The sequence below is a fragment of the Hyperolius riggenbachi genome, chromosome 7 (genome assembly GCF_040937935.1).
Source record: "Hyperolius riggenbachi isolate aHypRig1 chromosome 7, aHypRig1.pri, whole genome shotgun sequence".
Classification (NCBI taxonomy): Eukaryota; Metazoa; Chordata; class Amphibia; order Anura; family Hyperoliidae; genus Hyperolius; species Hyperolius riggenbachi.
Genome location: NC_090652.1, coordinates 182,405,342 through 182,422,092, shown reverse-complemented (window position 1 = coordinate 182,422,092; position 16,751 = coordinate 182,405,342). Strand labels below are relative to the sequence as shown.

At 44.6% G+C, this 16,751-nt stretch overlaps 1 protein-coding gene across 2 annotated transcripts in view; it reads left to right on the top strand.

Annotated features, from left to right (window-relative positions):
• The first annotated feature begins 502 nt into the window (after positions 1 to 502).
• The window catches only part of MFSD6 (major facilitator superfamily domain containing 6), a 538,131-nt gene continuing 521,882 nt past the window's right edge, over positions 503 to 16,751 (top strand). The window contains exon 1 of one of the 2 annotated variants that reach the window (XM_068244933.1): positions 503 to 616. The gene's annotated coding sequence lies outside the window, so the exon portion shown is untranslated. The remainder of the gene's footprint in view (positions 617 to 16,751) is intronic. The other variant, XM_068244934.1, reaches the window with a different exon arrangement.

Genomic DNA, 16,751 nt, shown 5'->3' with positions numbered 1-16,751 from the left:
TATTGTCCTGTGCAGAATTTCTTGAGTACATGAGTATGTGAGCCCAAAAGTATGTGGTGGGGGGAAGGGGTGGGCCCCAGGCCGAAACTTTCCTGGTGGGCCCTTTGTGTCCCAGTCCGACCCTGACCCTCTTTCTCCCTCATTTGTCCCTCTTTCAGGACTGATGTGCAGATCAGTCCTGGCTCCCTCCTAAAAGTAGGCAAAGACTATGATGGACATATGACCATGGTAGGGATTAGACTGTGAGCTCCTCTGTGTGACAGTTTGTGATATAACTATATGCTGCTTAAAATAATAAATAATAATAATAGTACACAGTGCTATTGTACATACACTGGTAGAAAATGAAACGTTTTCTAATAGAGTGAAATGAGATGAAAAAGGATGACACTGGAAAGGACGGTAGACTGCAGTTATTTTAGCTGCTCACAAAGTGTTAATGCCATTCAGCTACGTCGCAGGAGGAGGTGGGAGTGGTCAGATGATCGGCTCTGCGCTCGGGAGTGAGTGCCTCATTTTTTTAGTTACATGCGCAGAAAGGAGTTTGGCTAGATCGTGTATTGGTTGTGTGCACTCTATCGAGAAGAATAGGGGGGATACGCTCACGGTTGATAGGGTAATTCGCTTCACTTATTGAAAGCTTTATTATATAACTGTATCGCTTGATTTCTGGTACGTTTTAGGTCAAACTTGTTTAAACAGAAGCGTTTATAAACGTTCCGGAAATTGAAGTAATTTTATTTGTTTTTTCTGCTAGCTATGTTTTAGCAGTGTTCTTTACTCGAAAGTAGCATTTATTTATTTTTTCAATTTGTAAAGTGGCTTATATCTTATTACTGTATTTAGGTCGGCCAGCTGCCATTAGAGGGAATAATATTACAGGTGTCTAGCTTTCACACACACACTTCCGTATGTGTAAAGCAAACAGACTGGCTGGCTTTGACTCAGAACTTCCTTCTGCTCTAAAAGATAAGCAACAGCTTAAAACCTTTACAGAAAAACATTTACTTGTTACAGTATATATTGTAGTATACATTGTAGTTACTTCCTGGTGTACTGGGAACAGAGAAATAGTTAAGAACCTGTGAATAGTGTTGTGTTGCTGAGTGGATTTCAGCAATGCTTATTGGTTTTTGATATGCAAAGACATCATACCTATCAAAATCAGCTCTGGTGGGCACAATTTTGCACTGTACTGTGGTGCGCTTTTAAAGTAAACCTGGCGTCAGGAGCTTGTGGCCGGGGATGCGCATTTGCAGTTGGCCCTGGACAGGAGGGCTTTCCGGGCCAATTGCAGAAGAACGGGGAGGCTGGTGAGGTAGCGATGAGTTTGGAGAGGGCTGGAAGAAGCCCCAGGTATGTGTATTTTTTTTCTTAAAGAGACAATGTAAGAAGAAAAACGTCCCCTGGGGGCTACTCACCTCGGGAGGGGTAAGCCTCCGGATCCTAATGAGGCTTCACCCGTCCTCCTCTGTCCCACAGGGGTCTCGTTGCAGCCCTCTGAACAGCGGCCCGACAGCCTGTTCAATATTTACCTTTCCAGGCTCCAGCGGGGGCGCTGTTGCGTCTCTTCTGACGGAGATAGGCGGAAATAGCCGATCTCCGTCGGGTCTGCTCTACTGTGCAGGCGCAGAAGACTTGCGCCTGCTCAGTAAAGCGGCCCAACGGAGATCGGCTATTTCCGCCTATCTCCGTGGGAAGGAGTAGATACTGCGCCTGCGCTGGAGCCAAAAGGTAAATATTTACATCGCTGCCACTCCGGAAGGATTTTCGCCACCACCGTGGGACCGAGGAGGACGGAGGAAGCCTCAATAGGATCCGGAGGCTTCCCCCACCCGAGGTGAGTACCCCCTAGGGGAGTTATTTTCTTTAACCACTTAAGGACCGGGCAAATTCTAAAGGATCTGTGCTGCGTGGGCTCTCCAGCCCACAGCACAGATCCTGTTGCAGCCAGGGCGACCAGGCTTCAGCCTATCAGATGCCGGTGATCCCCGGCCAATCAGAGGCCGGGGATCGCCGATCTCCTTTACGACGCTGCTGCGCAGCAGCGCCATATGATGTAAACAGCGGGGATTTCTTCCCCGTGTGTTTACATTTAGCCTGCGAGCCGCGATCGGCGGCTCGCAGACTGTTCACGGAGACTCCCTCCGTGAACTGACATGGACGAGCGACTTCCATGTAAAACCACTAACGACCAGCCGCCGCCTATCGGCGTTAGGTGGTCGTTAAGTGGTTAAAGAGACTCTGAAGTGAATAAAATTTGCTATTTTTACCTTGTATTTCACTTCAGAAGTCTCAGTAGAGGTAAAACTTAAGGCAAAACGAGGGGTTTAGACCTCCCAAATCCCGGGGCAAACATCCACGACCATCTTGGTTGTGGATTGTGCTGCCCTGAGAGGCAGAGCTTTGAGCTGTAGCTCTGCCTCTCCTGACGTCAATCACTGTGCGGATCTCCGCCTCTCCCCACCGCCTCTCTGTGAAGGAAGACTGAGAGGGGCGGGGAGAGGCGGCAATCGGCGGCGATTGACATCAGTAGAGGCAGAACTACAGCAGAAAGCTCTGCCTCTTTCAGGAAGCGCTGCCCGGATTGCCCCCTGGGGATTTTGGGGGGGGGGGGGGATCTAAAGCCCTCATTTTGCTGTGGGGATGCGGCGGTTTACCTCTACAGAGACTTCTGAAGCGAAGGTAAAAATAGCAACTGCTTCAGAGTCTCCTTAAAGGGGAACTGAAGAGAGAGGTATATGGAGGCTGTCATGTTTATTTCCTTTTAGACAATACCAGTTTCCTGGCAGCCCTGCTGATCCTCTGCCTCTAATACTATTAGCCATAGCCCCTGAACAAGCTTGCAGCAGATCAGGTGTTTCAGTGGTTCAGACTTATAAGTCTGATCTGACAAGACTAGCTGCATGCTTGTTTCTGGTTTTAATCAGATACTACTGCAGAGAAATAGACCAGCAGGGCCGCCAGGTAACTGGTATTGATTAAAAGGAAATAAACATGACAGCCTCCATATACCTCTCTCTTCAGTTCCCCTTTAAGAAGAAAAATACACATACCTGGGGCTTCTTCCAGCCCCCTCCAGACTCATCGCTACCTCACCAGCCTCCTCTTTCTTCTGCAATTTTATTTGCTTCAGTCTCAGGTTCACTTTAACTGCACTGTTGCATACATTTTGTTTGCAACATAGCACTGTCTCTTTCAGGCTAGTTGAATGAGGACAGTGCTGCAACAGAGAGCAGTGCAGGCACGGCCGGCCTTTGACCTGAGCTTCCAGGGGGGCGCCGTGCTCCTTCCGCCCTGGACGCAGATTGTGAATTTGCTTGCTGCAGCGCCGCGGCGGCTGCAGGCTCCGGCTTGGTTGCTTCTAGTCTCCCTCTGGCTCCGCCCCCTGGTGCCGCTGTGGGTGATGGGGGCGAAGACCAGCAACTACTGCGGCGCTGTCTTTTGGAGGCAGTGCGAGACTCCGCCCCACGGCCGGTCCCATGTAAGGAGGATGGAAGTGCACAGTACGTGCCAGCCACCCTGCCTTGCCCTGCACTGGCTGTGACTGTGTTGGAGACCTTGGCTATCTCCTCACCCAAGTGACCAGACCAGCAAAAGTAAGGCTCCGCTCCCCATCCCCATTCCCCAGGACCCCAACGGGAATATATACTTGTGATACGGGGGTCGACTGGGAATCTCCAGTATAGCTAAGAGGGGATCTGGTAGCCTAAACACACACACACACACACACACACACACACACACGACACACTAAGGGGAGGGGGTCTGCCTGTATATATACACACTAAAGGGGGAATCTTCCTACAAGACTAGTAGCCTATATACACTAAGGGGTGGGGGGGGGGGTCTGCCTATAATCAGCAGATCCCCCCCCTTAGTGTATATAGGCTACTAGTCTTGTATATGTAGGCAGATCCCCCCCCTTTAGTGTGTATATATAGGCAGATCGTGTGTGTGTGTGCGTGCGCAAAGAGGATGAAAGGGGGGAAGGGGGGGCACCAAAATCTGATTACGCTCAGGGCGCTGTGAAACCTAAGTCCGGCCCTGAGTGCAGGTGGCATGCGTTTTTATTAGAAATGATCGATGAGATGCAAATAATTCCAAGTGAATGCAGGATTATGTAAATTTTATATAAAAATGTATGCAGCTTTAAAATTGACCAAATGAATCCTGTTCTCCCCTGGGGGGGGGGGGGGGAGGAATTAATTGACCCATATATTTATATACAAAACTTTCAAAATCCTGTATCAGCTCACAATTATTTGCATCTCATTGATCAAGTAGACTTATGCAAATGGGGGTTCACACTGGAGTGCTTTGCTAGAGATGTCAGCAGCGCTCTTAATAGCTGGCGATCGCTAGCATTTTTGAAAACGCTACTGCATTGTAAAGTGTATGGCAGCGTTCTCACTGTAGCGATCACCAGCAATTGGCACTTTGCTGAAATCGCAAACGCAATGTATGTAGCATTTTTGTACTTATTTTGGAGCAATTGTGTTTGTGTTAATCGCAAAATGCAATTGCTCCAAAATCGTTACCCCATATAATGAAAAATCTTGGGAGAATTGATTTGCAAAACGAGAGAATTCGCTAGCGTTTTGCGATTCCTAGTGTGAATGGAGCCTAAGTGATATAGCCTCCATACTGTATTGAGTTTGGCTATATTGTAGCTGCACTCAAATAGCGGTAAGGCCGGAGCTTCATGTTAGGGGGGGTAAGAGGGGAGGTTAGTGTTAGGAGTCAAGTGGGAAAGGTTAGGATTGCAGTTGGAGGTTAGTGTTAGGCGTTAATAAGGTGGGAGAATAGGCGACAGAGGAGGAATATGACGGGATATTGCCGAAAAAGTAACCTCGATAATATCCCCGTGCCAAAAAGAAAACACAACATTAAGTAATGTACGCTAGCGTTTTGGATGTTATTAGGCTTAAATGTACAAATTCAAATAAGAGACTTTGGGGTGGTTTTCATTATTTTTGTTAATGCTTTGTAGATGCAGAAGACTCTCAGGCACTGGAGGGTTTCGGCTGGTGCTGGATAAGTGGGCTTTCTGGTTGCTTGAGACCCAGTGTAATATGCATAGCTTATACAGTACTACAGTCCTGGCCAAAAGTTGAGACTGTCAAAAATATTGGAAATTAGAAAAGTTAATGCTTAAGTTTTTATAATAGCAATTTGCATATACTCCAGAATGGTATGAAGAGTGTTCAGATGAATTGCATAGTCCTTCTTTGCCTTGAAAATTAACTGAATCCCCAAAAAAAACCTTACCACTGCAGTTAACTCAGGTGAGAAGCACAAGGCTGGAGATCATTATGCCAGTCTGATTGGGTTAGAATGGCAGACTTGACATATTAAAAGGAGGGTGATGCTTGAAATCATTGCTCTTTCATTGTTTACCATGGTGACCAGCAAAGAAACGCATGCAGCCCTCATTGCGTTGCATAAAAATGGCTTCACAGGCAAGGATATTGTGGCTACTAAGATTGCACCTAAATCAACAATTTATAGGATCATCAAGAACTTCAAGGAAAGAGGTTCAAGAGATTAAAGGGACTCCGAGCAGTGCAGAAACTATGGAAAAATGCATATCATTTTAAAGCTCTCTTTCTCCTCTTTCCAATGATATATAAACCACCACCCTACGTCTTTTAGTTTTCGCTATTTTTGCGATTGAAATTGCCGCGACCGCGATTTCGATCGCGAAAATAGAGAAAACTAAAAGATGTAGGGCAACGATTTAGGTGTCGTCAGAAAGAGGAGAAAGAGAGCTTTAAAATGATATCCATCAAGCCATAGTTATATTGTATTACACAGGACGACACTTTCCCCAGTGTCAGCAGCTCCATTATGCTGAATGCAGCTGCTGACTTTGACAAAAAGTCGCCCTGTGTAATACAATATAACTATGGAAAGATGGATATCATTTTAAAGCTCTCTTTCTCCTCTTTCTGACGACACCTACATCGTTGCCCTACGCCTTTTAGTTTTATCTATTTTCGCGATCGAAATCGCGGCCGCGGCAATTTCAATCGCGAAAATAGCAAAAACTAAAAGGCGTAGGGTGGCGGTTTATATATCATTGGAAAGAGGAGAAAGAGAGCTTTAAAATGATGCTAATCTTTCCATAGTTTCTGCACTGCTCGGAGTCCCTTTAAGAAGGCTTCAGTGCGTCCAAGAAAGTCCAGCAAGCACCAGGATCGTCTCCTAAAGAGGATTCAGCTCCGGGATCGGATTGTAACCAGTGCAGAGGTTGCTCAGGAATGGCAGCAGGCAGGTGTGAGTGCATCTGTACACACAGTGAGGCGAACACTTTTGGAAGATGGCCTGGCATCAAGAAGGGGGGCAGCAAAGAAGCCAACTTCTCTCCCCCTCAAAAAAACATAAGAAACAGATTGATCTTCTGCAGAAAGTATGGTGAATGGACTGCTGAGGACTGGGGCAAAGTCATATTCTCAGATGAAGCCCCTTTCCGATTGTTTGGGGCATCTGGAAAAAGGCTTGTCAGGAGAAGAAAAAGGTAAGCGCTACCATCAGTCCTGTGTCATGCCAACAGTAAAGCATCCTGAGACCATTCATGTGTGGGGTTGCTTCTCATCCAATTTTGCCAAAAAACACAGCCATGAATAAAGAATGGTACCAAAACACCCTCCAACAGCAACTTCTTCCAACAATCCTACAACAGTTTGGTGAAGAACAATGCATTTTCCAGCATGATGGAGCACCGTGTCATAAGGCAAAAGTGATAACTAAGTGGCTCAGGGACCAAAACTTTGAAATTTTGGGTCCATGGCCTGGAAACTCCCCAGATCTTAATTCTATTGAGAACTTGTGGTCATTCCTCAAGAGGAGGGTGGACAAACAAAAACCAACTCATTCAGAGAAACTCAAAGAAGTGATTATGAAAGAATGGGTTGCTATCAGTCAGGATTTTGCCCAGAAGTTGATTGAGAGCATGCCCAGTCGAATTGCAGAGGTCCTGAAAAAGAAGGGCCAAGACTGCAAATACTGACTCTTTGCATAAATCTCATGTAATTGTCAATAAAAGCCTTTGAAATGTATGAAGTGCTTATAATTATATTTCAGTACATCACATAAACAACTGAAACAAAGATCTAAAAGCAGTTTAGCAGCAAACTTTGTGAAAACTAATATTTGTGACAGTCTCAAAACTTTTGGCCAGAACTGTATACCCCACACTATATACATACTCTGAACTCTGTAGTAAATGTTAAAATACACTTTTTGGACCATAAGACACACTTTGGGGGTAAAAATTCAGTGCGTCTTATGGTCCGAGCAATACCATTTGGACCAGCGCCTGGTGTCCAACCCCAAGTACAGTACATACTGGTGCTGCAGCGGTCCTCAGCTTCTGAGCGCTATGGGAAAGAGCTACGGTAAATTGAACCACTGTCCTTTTAGTGGTGTCAGTGGTCTTGTGGGAGGGAGAACACAGTTCCCATTCATTGATCTAAGTCCCTGTTAGTATGATCGCTGGCTTTTATGAGAAGCTGTGATCGTTCTAAGTCACACATCCCCCTCTTCACTTCCTGTAAGCATACATAGGACATACATACATACATACATACATACATACATACATACATACATACATACATACATACATACATACAACGCCAAAAAGAAAAAAAAAAGACTGAGGCCATCTTGTGGCCAAATAGTAAAATTACATTTACATACATTTTAATTTTTTTTTTTTATTACAGACCCACACTTACATTTAAAATTAACTGGTTACCTCCCATACTCTCCCAAAAATACCCAAATAAAATTTTTAATTAAAAACCACCCCCCTTCCCCCATAAATAGTTACTTACGGGTCTGAACTTTTTTAATATGCATGTCCAGAGGGTATATTACTATTTTTTAAATTATAAGTTTGTAAATGGTGATGGAGGCAAAACTGAAAAAATGCACCTTGATTTCCAAATACAATATTGCTGCCATACATTGAGTTAGGGACATAATTTAAATGGTGTAATAACAGGGATAAATGGACAAATAAAATACATGGCTTTTAATTATGGTAGTGTGTATTCTTTTAAAGCTATAATGGCCAAAAACTGGGAAATTATTTTTTTTTCTATTTTTTTCTTAATATTTCCGCTAAAATGCATTTAGAAAAAAATAATTCTTAACAAAATGTACCACTCAAAGAAAGCCTAATTGGTTGCAGAAAAAACAATATACAGATCATTTAATTGTGATAAGTCGTGATAAAGTTATTGGCGAATGAATGAGAGGTGAATATTGCTCAGATGCATAAGGTGAAAAACCACTGAAGGCTGAAGTGGTTAGAGACACTGAAGCAAAAAAAAAAATAATGATTTGAATGTATTGTACACCTAAGAAATAAAACCATAGGAGCAGAGACATAAATCTAATATTGTTTCCAGTACAGGAAGAGTTAAGAAACTCCAGTTATCTATGCAAAAGAGGCATTGAGCTCCACGACTTTCAAAGTCCCAGAGAGCTCTGTCTTCTGAAGCTTGTTATCTCAACTGTCAGTCATTGTATTTTATTTTTCTCTGCAGAGAAGGGTTCAAAAGTTTAGTAGGCTGCTCTGTAAAATCATTTAGAATGCTGAGTAGTGTGCGAACTGCAAATATTAGAGAATGATGCAATGTTATAAAAAAAAATCTATATAACTAAAAATAAAATATGAGAATATTTTCATTGCTACTAATGCTCTAGAAATTATCCGTACTACACAACCTATTCATTATATCATTTTTTTTTTCACTTCAGTGTCCCTTTAAAGGACAACTGAAGTGAGAGGAATATGGAAGCTGCCATATTTATTTCCTTTTAAGCAGTACCAGTTGCCTAGCTGTCCTGCTGATCCTCTGCCTCTAATACTTTTAGCCATAGCCTCTGAACAAGCATGAAGCAGATCAGGTGTTTCTGACATTGTCAGATCTGACAAGATTAGCTGCATGCTTGTTTCTGATGTTATCAGACACCACTGCAGCCACATAGATGCCAGGCAACTGGTATTGTTTGAAAGGAAATAAATATGGTAACCTCCATATCCCTTTTGCTTCAGTTGTCCTTTAACCCTCCTGGCGGTATATTAAAAACCGCCAGGGGCAGCGCAGCAGTTTTTTTTTAAAGTTTTTTTTTTTTAAATCATGTAGCGAGTCGTGACGTCATCGGGAGTCCCGATCCACCCCTCAGCGCTGCCTGGCGCTGATAGGCCAGGCTGCGCAAGGGGTCTAGGGGGGAGGCGGCGCGGCGCGACGGATAGCGGCGAATCTGTGTGCTCACGCAGCTAGCAAAGTGCTAGCAGAAATCCTCCTGCGCAGCTTACCCCAAACTACGGGGTTACAGCCAGGAAGGTTAAGGAACGACACCCACTGACGTAGGCCAACTGCTATTCATTGGGTGCAGTGATTGGCTCCAATGACAGCCTGTGAAATCATCAGCACCAGTAAGAGGACAGTCATTGGTTACCATACTTCTTGGCTAGGGGACAAAGGAGGACACAGGGGGACAGAGGAAGACGCCGGGTAGACAGAGGGACAGCGGTACAAGGAAAGGGGCCACAAAAGGTACAAGGGAGACACGGGCACACAAGGGGGACATGAGGTATATATCTGTATATATTTACATATAAACCGACCTGCATATAAGCCGAGTTACCTGTCACGTGCCTCCTAGTGGCCGGACCGCTCAATGCCTTCCAATCTATTCCAACCCACAGACTGTCCAACCTAGTGCAGTGGTCTCCCCATGCTCTTTTAGCCAGGCTAGTTTTGGTGAACACCTGGCTGTCATCGGCTCAGCTCCTCCTCTGTTGTAAGCAGAGTTGTGCAGAAAAACGCCGGCCTTCTATTCTCTATCACCCCACCCGGCTATTTTTTCATGTCACCCAGCTGGAAACAAATTCTGGGGATACTGTCGTGGATACAATCGATGAGCTGAAACTACCGAAATTTTACAGCAGACAGGCTAGAAGGAAGCTTGCGAGCTACAGAAACACGTTACTTACACAATAGTTCAAGGTACAAAGCTGCCACCATCTCTGTAAAGGACAGAGGACCTATTCTTACTGATTCTAAAACTTGTGAATAAAAGAAGTTAGGACACATTACTATACAGTGCTGCCCATAATTACTCATACCCCTGACACATTTTTGCTTAAAGGGGTTCTGTGGAGGTGGTTGAAAAGACAAAATACGACACTTACCTGGGGTTTCTTTCAGCCCCCTGCAGCTGTAATGTCCCGCACAGTCATCCTCCGATCCTCCGTTCCCCGCCGCTGGTCCCAGTCTAATCACGCATCTAATTAGATTGCGGCTGCCCGGCCGTGCACATGCTTGCTTCCGCGTGTGTCATCGGTAGCTTACTGCGTGGGCGCAGTACAAGAAATTTTTGTACTGCCCCTGTGCAATAAGCCTCGATGCTGCGAACGTGAGCGAGCATTATTCGTCTATTTAGATGAATATTAGACCGGGACTGGTGGCGGCGAACCGAGGATCGTAGGAGGGCGGCACGGGACATTACAGCTGCAGGGGGCCAATAGAAGCCCCAGGTAAGTGTCGAATTTTGTCCTTTGAGCCCCTCCACAGAACCCCTTTAAAGTTACTTTAATTCAACAAGCAAGTCATTTTTGATGGGAAATGGCATAAGTGGCTCCAAAAAGACAATACGGCGATGTACAAGAGGCATTATTGTGGGGAAAAAAAATTCTCAGCTTTTATTTACATTTGGGCAAAAGTGTCCAGTCCAAAATTATTCATACCCTTCACAAACTGTCAGTCTGTGGGAAAATCCAAAGTTCTATACCATTCTAATTAGTCCAAGCTGTTTTAAAGCATATTCATTACCCTGATTCATTGGACACAGGGGGACAGAGGAAGACGCCGGGTAGACAGAGGGACAGCGGTACAAGGAAAGGGGCCACAAAAGGTACAAGGGAGACACGGGCACACAAGGGGGACACGAGGTATATATCTGTATATATTTACATATAAACCGACCTGCATATAAGCAGAGTTACCTGTCACGTGCCTCCTAGTGGCCGGACTGCTCAATGCCTTCCAATCTATTCCAACCCACAGACTGTCCAACCTAGTGCAGTAGTCTCCCCATGCTCTTTTAGCCAGGTGTTTCACCCGGCTAGTTTTGGTGAGCACCTGGCTGTCATCGGCTCAACTCCTCCTCTGTTGTAAGCAGAGTTGTGCAGAAAAACGCCAGCCTTCTATTCTCTATCACCCCACCCGGCTATTTTTTCCTGTCACCCAGCTGGAAACAAATTCTAGGGACACTGTCGTGGATACAATCGATGAGCTGAAACTACCGAAATTTTACAGCAGACAGGCTAGAAGGAAGCTTGCGAGCTACAGAAACACGTTACTTACACAATAGTTCAAGGTACAAAGCTGCCACCATCTCTGTAAAGGACAGAGGATCTATTCTTACTGATTCTAAAACTTGTGAATAAAGAAGTTAGGACACATTACTATACAGTGCTGCCCATAATTACTCATACCCCTGACACATTTTTACTTAAAGGGGTTCTGTGGAGGTGGTTAAAAAGACAAAATACGACACTTACCTGGGGTTTCTTTCAGCCCCCTGCAGCTGTAATGTCCCGCACAGTCATCCTCCGATCCTCTGTTCCCCGCCGCTGGTCCCAGTCTAATCACGCATCTAATTAGATTGCGGCTGCCCGGCCGTGCGCGTGCTTGCTTCCGCGTGTGTCATCGGGAGCTTACTGCATGGGCGCAGTACAAGAAATTTTTGTACTGCCCCTGTGCAATAAGCCTCGATGCTGCGAGCGGGAGCGAGCATTATTCGTCTATTTAGACTATTTAGACGAATATTAGACCGGGACTGGTGGCGGCGAACCGAGGATCGTAGGAGGGCGGCACGGGACATTACAGCTGCAGGGGGCCAATAGAAGCCCCAGGTAAGTGTCAGATTTTGTCCTTTGAGCCCCTCCACAGAACCCCTTTTAAAGTTACTTTAATTCAACAAGCAAATCATTTTTGATGGGAAATGGCATAGGTGGCTCCCAAAAGACAATACGATGATGTACAAGAGGCATTATTTTTAAAAAATTCTCAGCTTTTATTTACATTTGGGCAAAAAGTGTCCAGTCCAAAATTATTCATACCCTTCACAAACTGTCACAGTCTGTGGGAAAATCCAAAGTTCTATACGATTCTAATTAGTCCAAGCTGTTTTAAAGCATATTAATTACCCTGATTCATTGGAAACAGCTGTTTTAATCAACTCAACAGGTGAAAAACAGCAGCTCTCTGCAGTTGGTTTGTGCACAGTCATGGCTAAGACAAAGGAGATCAGTGAGGACCTACAGCTGCACATTGTGGCTGCTCACAAGTCAGGCTACAAGGCCATTTCTAAATGTTTTCAAGGTTCAGTGGCTGCAGTGCAAAATATTATTAAAAAAATACAAGATGTTCTGCACTGCGGAAAATCTCAGAGGGCTTGGTGGGAAGCCAAAAGTGACACCTGTGCTGACCAGGCGGATAGAGAAGTGAAAAAGAATCCAAGGATCCCCACCAGGGCCATCCTGGTGAATCTGGGCTCTGCTTGTGGCAATGTCTCAAGGCAGACAATCCAATGGACACTGCACACTGCTGGGTTCCAAGGATGCAGACCAAGGAGGATGCCACTTTTCCAGATAAGGCTCACAAAAGCTATATTGGCCTTTGCAAATGCTCATCTGGACAAAGAAGACTTCTGGTCTTCGGTGTTCTGGTCAGATGAAACAAAAATTGAATTGTTTGGTCACAATGATGTTTCCTTCATTTGGCGTAAAAAAGGAGAAGCCTTCAACCCAAAGAACACCATCCCCACTGTCAAACATGGTGGTAGGACCCTAATGCTGTTGGGGTTGTTTTTCAGCCAATGGACCAGGCAACCTAGTCACAGTAAACGGCACCATGAAAAAAGAGCAATACAGGAGGATTCTCAACAACATCAGGCAGACTGCAGAGAAACTTGACCTTGGGCACCAGTGGATATTTCAGCATGACAGTAACCCAAAATACATAGCAAAAGTGGTGAAGAAATGGTTAGCAGACAACAACATTAACATTTTGGAGTGGCCCAACCAGAGTCCTGAGTTGAATCCAATTGTGAATTTGTGGAGGGACCTAAAGTTTAGGGCGATGGCAAGAAGACCCGCCAACCTGAAAGATTTGGAGCTCATTGCTGAAGATGAATGGGCAAAAATACCTGTGGAGACATGCAAAAAGCTGGTCTGCAATTATAGGAAGCGTTTGATTGCTGTAATAGCAAATAAAGGCTTTTCTATTGATTATTGAGAAGGGCATGAATACTTTTGGACTGGACACTTTTTGCTCAAATGTAAATAAAAGCTGAGAAATGTTTTTCTTCCCCCACAATAATGCCTCTTGTACATCATCTTATTATCTTTTGGGAGACACCTATGTCATTCCCAGTCAAAAAATTACTTGCTGGTTGAAAAAAAGTAACTTTAAGTCAAAATTTGCCAGGGGTATGAATAATTATGGGCAGCACTGTAGCTATCAATACAATACTTCAGTGTAGTGAATCTACAGAAAGGCTAGGATTCTTTCTGGTTTGCCGAAAAACAGGTTTGTAGCCGCAAAAATTTGAAAGTCATTTTATTATAAATGTAATATAAATATATAATCATTAAAAGTAACAATTATAGAGAAAAATTGCCCAGCGTAAAATAAAAAAGGGAAAACAAATGGAAATGGATACTTCAAGGTTTTTGAAGAAATATGTCCTTTTGTGTGGAAGAAATGTAACTTCAAGCAAAAGCTATAACCTCAAAAACATCGCACCAAACCAGTAGTATTGAATGCAAAAGTTATCCTTTATTGAACTACATACATAAAAGCTGCTTAAAACCTAATCTAAAATTGTGGGGAAAACAATAAATCCCAAATAACTTAGTATCCAGAGGATTCAAATAAAGTGCCAAGTACATATATGACAGACCCACACAGATCTGAAACAGTGCAATGTGCACAGCTATCAAAAAATCATCTGATATAATCAATGCATGATGCAGAGCATATAATGAACCACATTTGTATAAGAAAATGCAAAAACCTAGGTAAAGGTAAGGGCCAAAGTGAGAGCCAGGCAGAACAATGGGAACAAGAGAGGGAACCACATAACCAAGGTGGAGAAAGGGAAACGAGAGGGAAAAGGGCAGAAGATGTGTGAGAGGGGTATACTACCCAGTGAACAGGAAAGATGAAAGGCAGAAACCATCCACAATAAATATAAAGTGCAGTGCAAGAATCCTACCTGATTAGTCTACTCCACGGGTCTCCACCACTGCTATTGCAATTTCTCCACCGATTGTGTGTCTTCATCAAAGCTAATGTTGTATGCAGCCTGTTTAAGTAGTAATAGTAGCTGCTCAAAAAGGGAGGGGTAAAGGACACTAAATCATAGCGTGGCCACACTACAGCCTCCTTCAGTTTTTGTTTGTGTGGAAGATTGTCTGTGACAGCACCCACTTTTCCCTTAGAAATCAGGAAAAAGTGATTGACTCGCGTATAAGCCTCAGTATAGCCCCTTCCACAGTAGCCAGACGTGCGCCAAGGATGATACTGCTGTGTCTCAAGATGCCACTAGATGGTGTCATATGAGACAACAACAACAACAACAACAAATAACATTTGTAAAGCGCTTTTCTCCCGTGGGACTCAAAGCGCATAAGCATGGCTCAGACCATCGTGGTACAGAGGAAGACATTTTATAAATCTGGAAATGCCAGGCTAAACAGGTGGCTTTTCAGTCTGGATTTGAATAGCTCCAGGGATGGTGCTGTCTTTACTGGGTGTGGTAGGGAGTTCCAGAGAGTAGGGGCAGCATGGCAGAAGGCTCTATCTCCAGATTTTTTGAGGTGCACTCTGGGAGTGACCAAGTTTACAGAACTTGCTGATCTGAGGTTGTGAGAGGTGTGGTGCAGCTTCAGCAAGTCCTTCATGTATCCAGGGCCTAGACTGTGCAGGGATTTGAATGTCAGCAGTCCAATCTTGAAGAGTATTCTCCATTCTACTGGTAGCCAGTGCAGTGAGCGAAGGATCGGTGTAATATGACAGTGGCGAGGCTGGTTTGTTAGCAATCTGGCAGCAGAATTCTGCACTAATTGCAGGCGACGCAGGTCCTTTTTGGGGAGGCCAACATAAAGGGCATTGCAGTAGTCCAGACGTGATGTGATGAAGGCGTGGACTAGGGTTGGAAGATCCTCTGGGGGAATCAGATGTTTAATCTTTGCAATGTTCTTCAGATGAAAGAAGGAGGATTTAACTACAGATGAAATTTGGTTTCTGAAACTCAATTCCCCATCGATTAGTACGCCAAGGCTGCGCACAAAGTTGGAGCTGTTTATGTCTGAATTCCCAATCCTGATTGGTGTTGCTTTAGGATAGAGTTGTTTTGATGGCGGGCACTGGCTTTGGACAAACAGGACCTCAGTTTTGTCAGCATTCAGTTTCAACCAGTTATCATTCATCCATGCCTGTAGCTCAGCTAAGCAACAGTTTATTTTTGGGGTAGGGTCTGTTCCACCAGGTTTGAAGGACAGGTATAGCTGTGTGTCATCGGCGTAGCAGTGGTACGTCAGGCCATGTCGTTGGATAAGTGTGCCAAGTGGCAACATGTAGATTGCAAACAGCAGAGGGGATAGGATTGATCCTTGTGGCACTCCGAATTGTAGAGGTGCAGGTTTGGACATTATGGGTCCTAGGTATACTCTCTGTGTTCTGTCAGTCAGGAATGATCTGAACCACTGGAGGACTGATCCACTGATGCCACAGTACTCCTGCAGTCTGTTAAGCAGGATTTCATGGTCAACTGTATCAAAAGCCGCTGAGAGATCCAACAGGATTAGGATGGAGCATTCCCCTCTGTCCCTTGCCATGAGCAGATCGTTGCAGACTTGGATGAGGGCTGTTTCACAGCTGTGGTGTTTCTTAAAGCCAGATTGTAGAGGGTCCAGGATGTTGTTTACTGACAGCCAGGTTTCAAGTTGCAGATAGACAGCCTTTTCAATAACTTTACCTAAGAAGGGGAGGTTGGAGACAGGTCTGTAGCTGCTCATAGCATCTGGATCCATGGAAGGTTTTTTAAGAAGGGGCTTGATGATTCCTTCTTTTAGAGAGGTAGGAAACCTCCCTGCTTGTAGAGAGCAATATACTATTTTGTGAAATGCTGGACCAAGCAGGTCAGGGCATTTCAGCATATGTTTAGTTGGTCCAGGGTCCAGGTCGCAGGTTGTCTGGCGGAGGCGACGGAGGATGTCTGAGATCTCTTCCTCACTAATACTTTTGAAGTCAGTCCAGTGTGTTAGGTTGTTTTTGCAGCTATTTCCAGGAGTTGCATGAGTCTTGGGTGCTGTGGATTGAATGAGAGACCGAATGGAGGATACTTTGTCAGCAAAGTAGCACGCAAATTTCTCACATAGCTCCTTTGAGGGAGTTATAGTAGGTTTTAGACAGGATGGATTACATAGTCTATCAACTGTGCGGAATAGTTGGGCTGGTCTGTTGGCGGCCTTTGCGATCTCCTGTGATAGGTAGAAGGATTTTTTCTTGGTGATCGCATTTTGGTAGTTTTCCAGGTGAGAGACAAGGGTGTGTTTATCTTTTGAATTCTGGGATTTTCGCCACTTCCTTTCTAGTCTGCGCACTTCTTTCTTCAAGTCCTTTAGTGAGCTGTCAAACCACCGTGCATGGTGAAGTGGT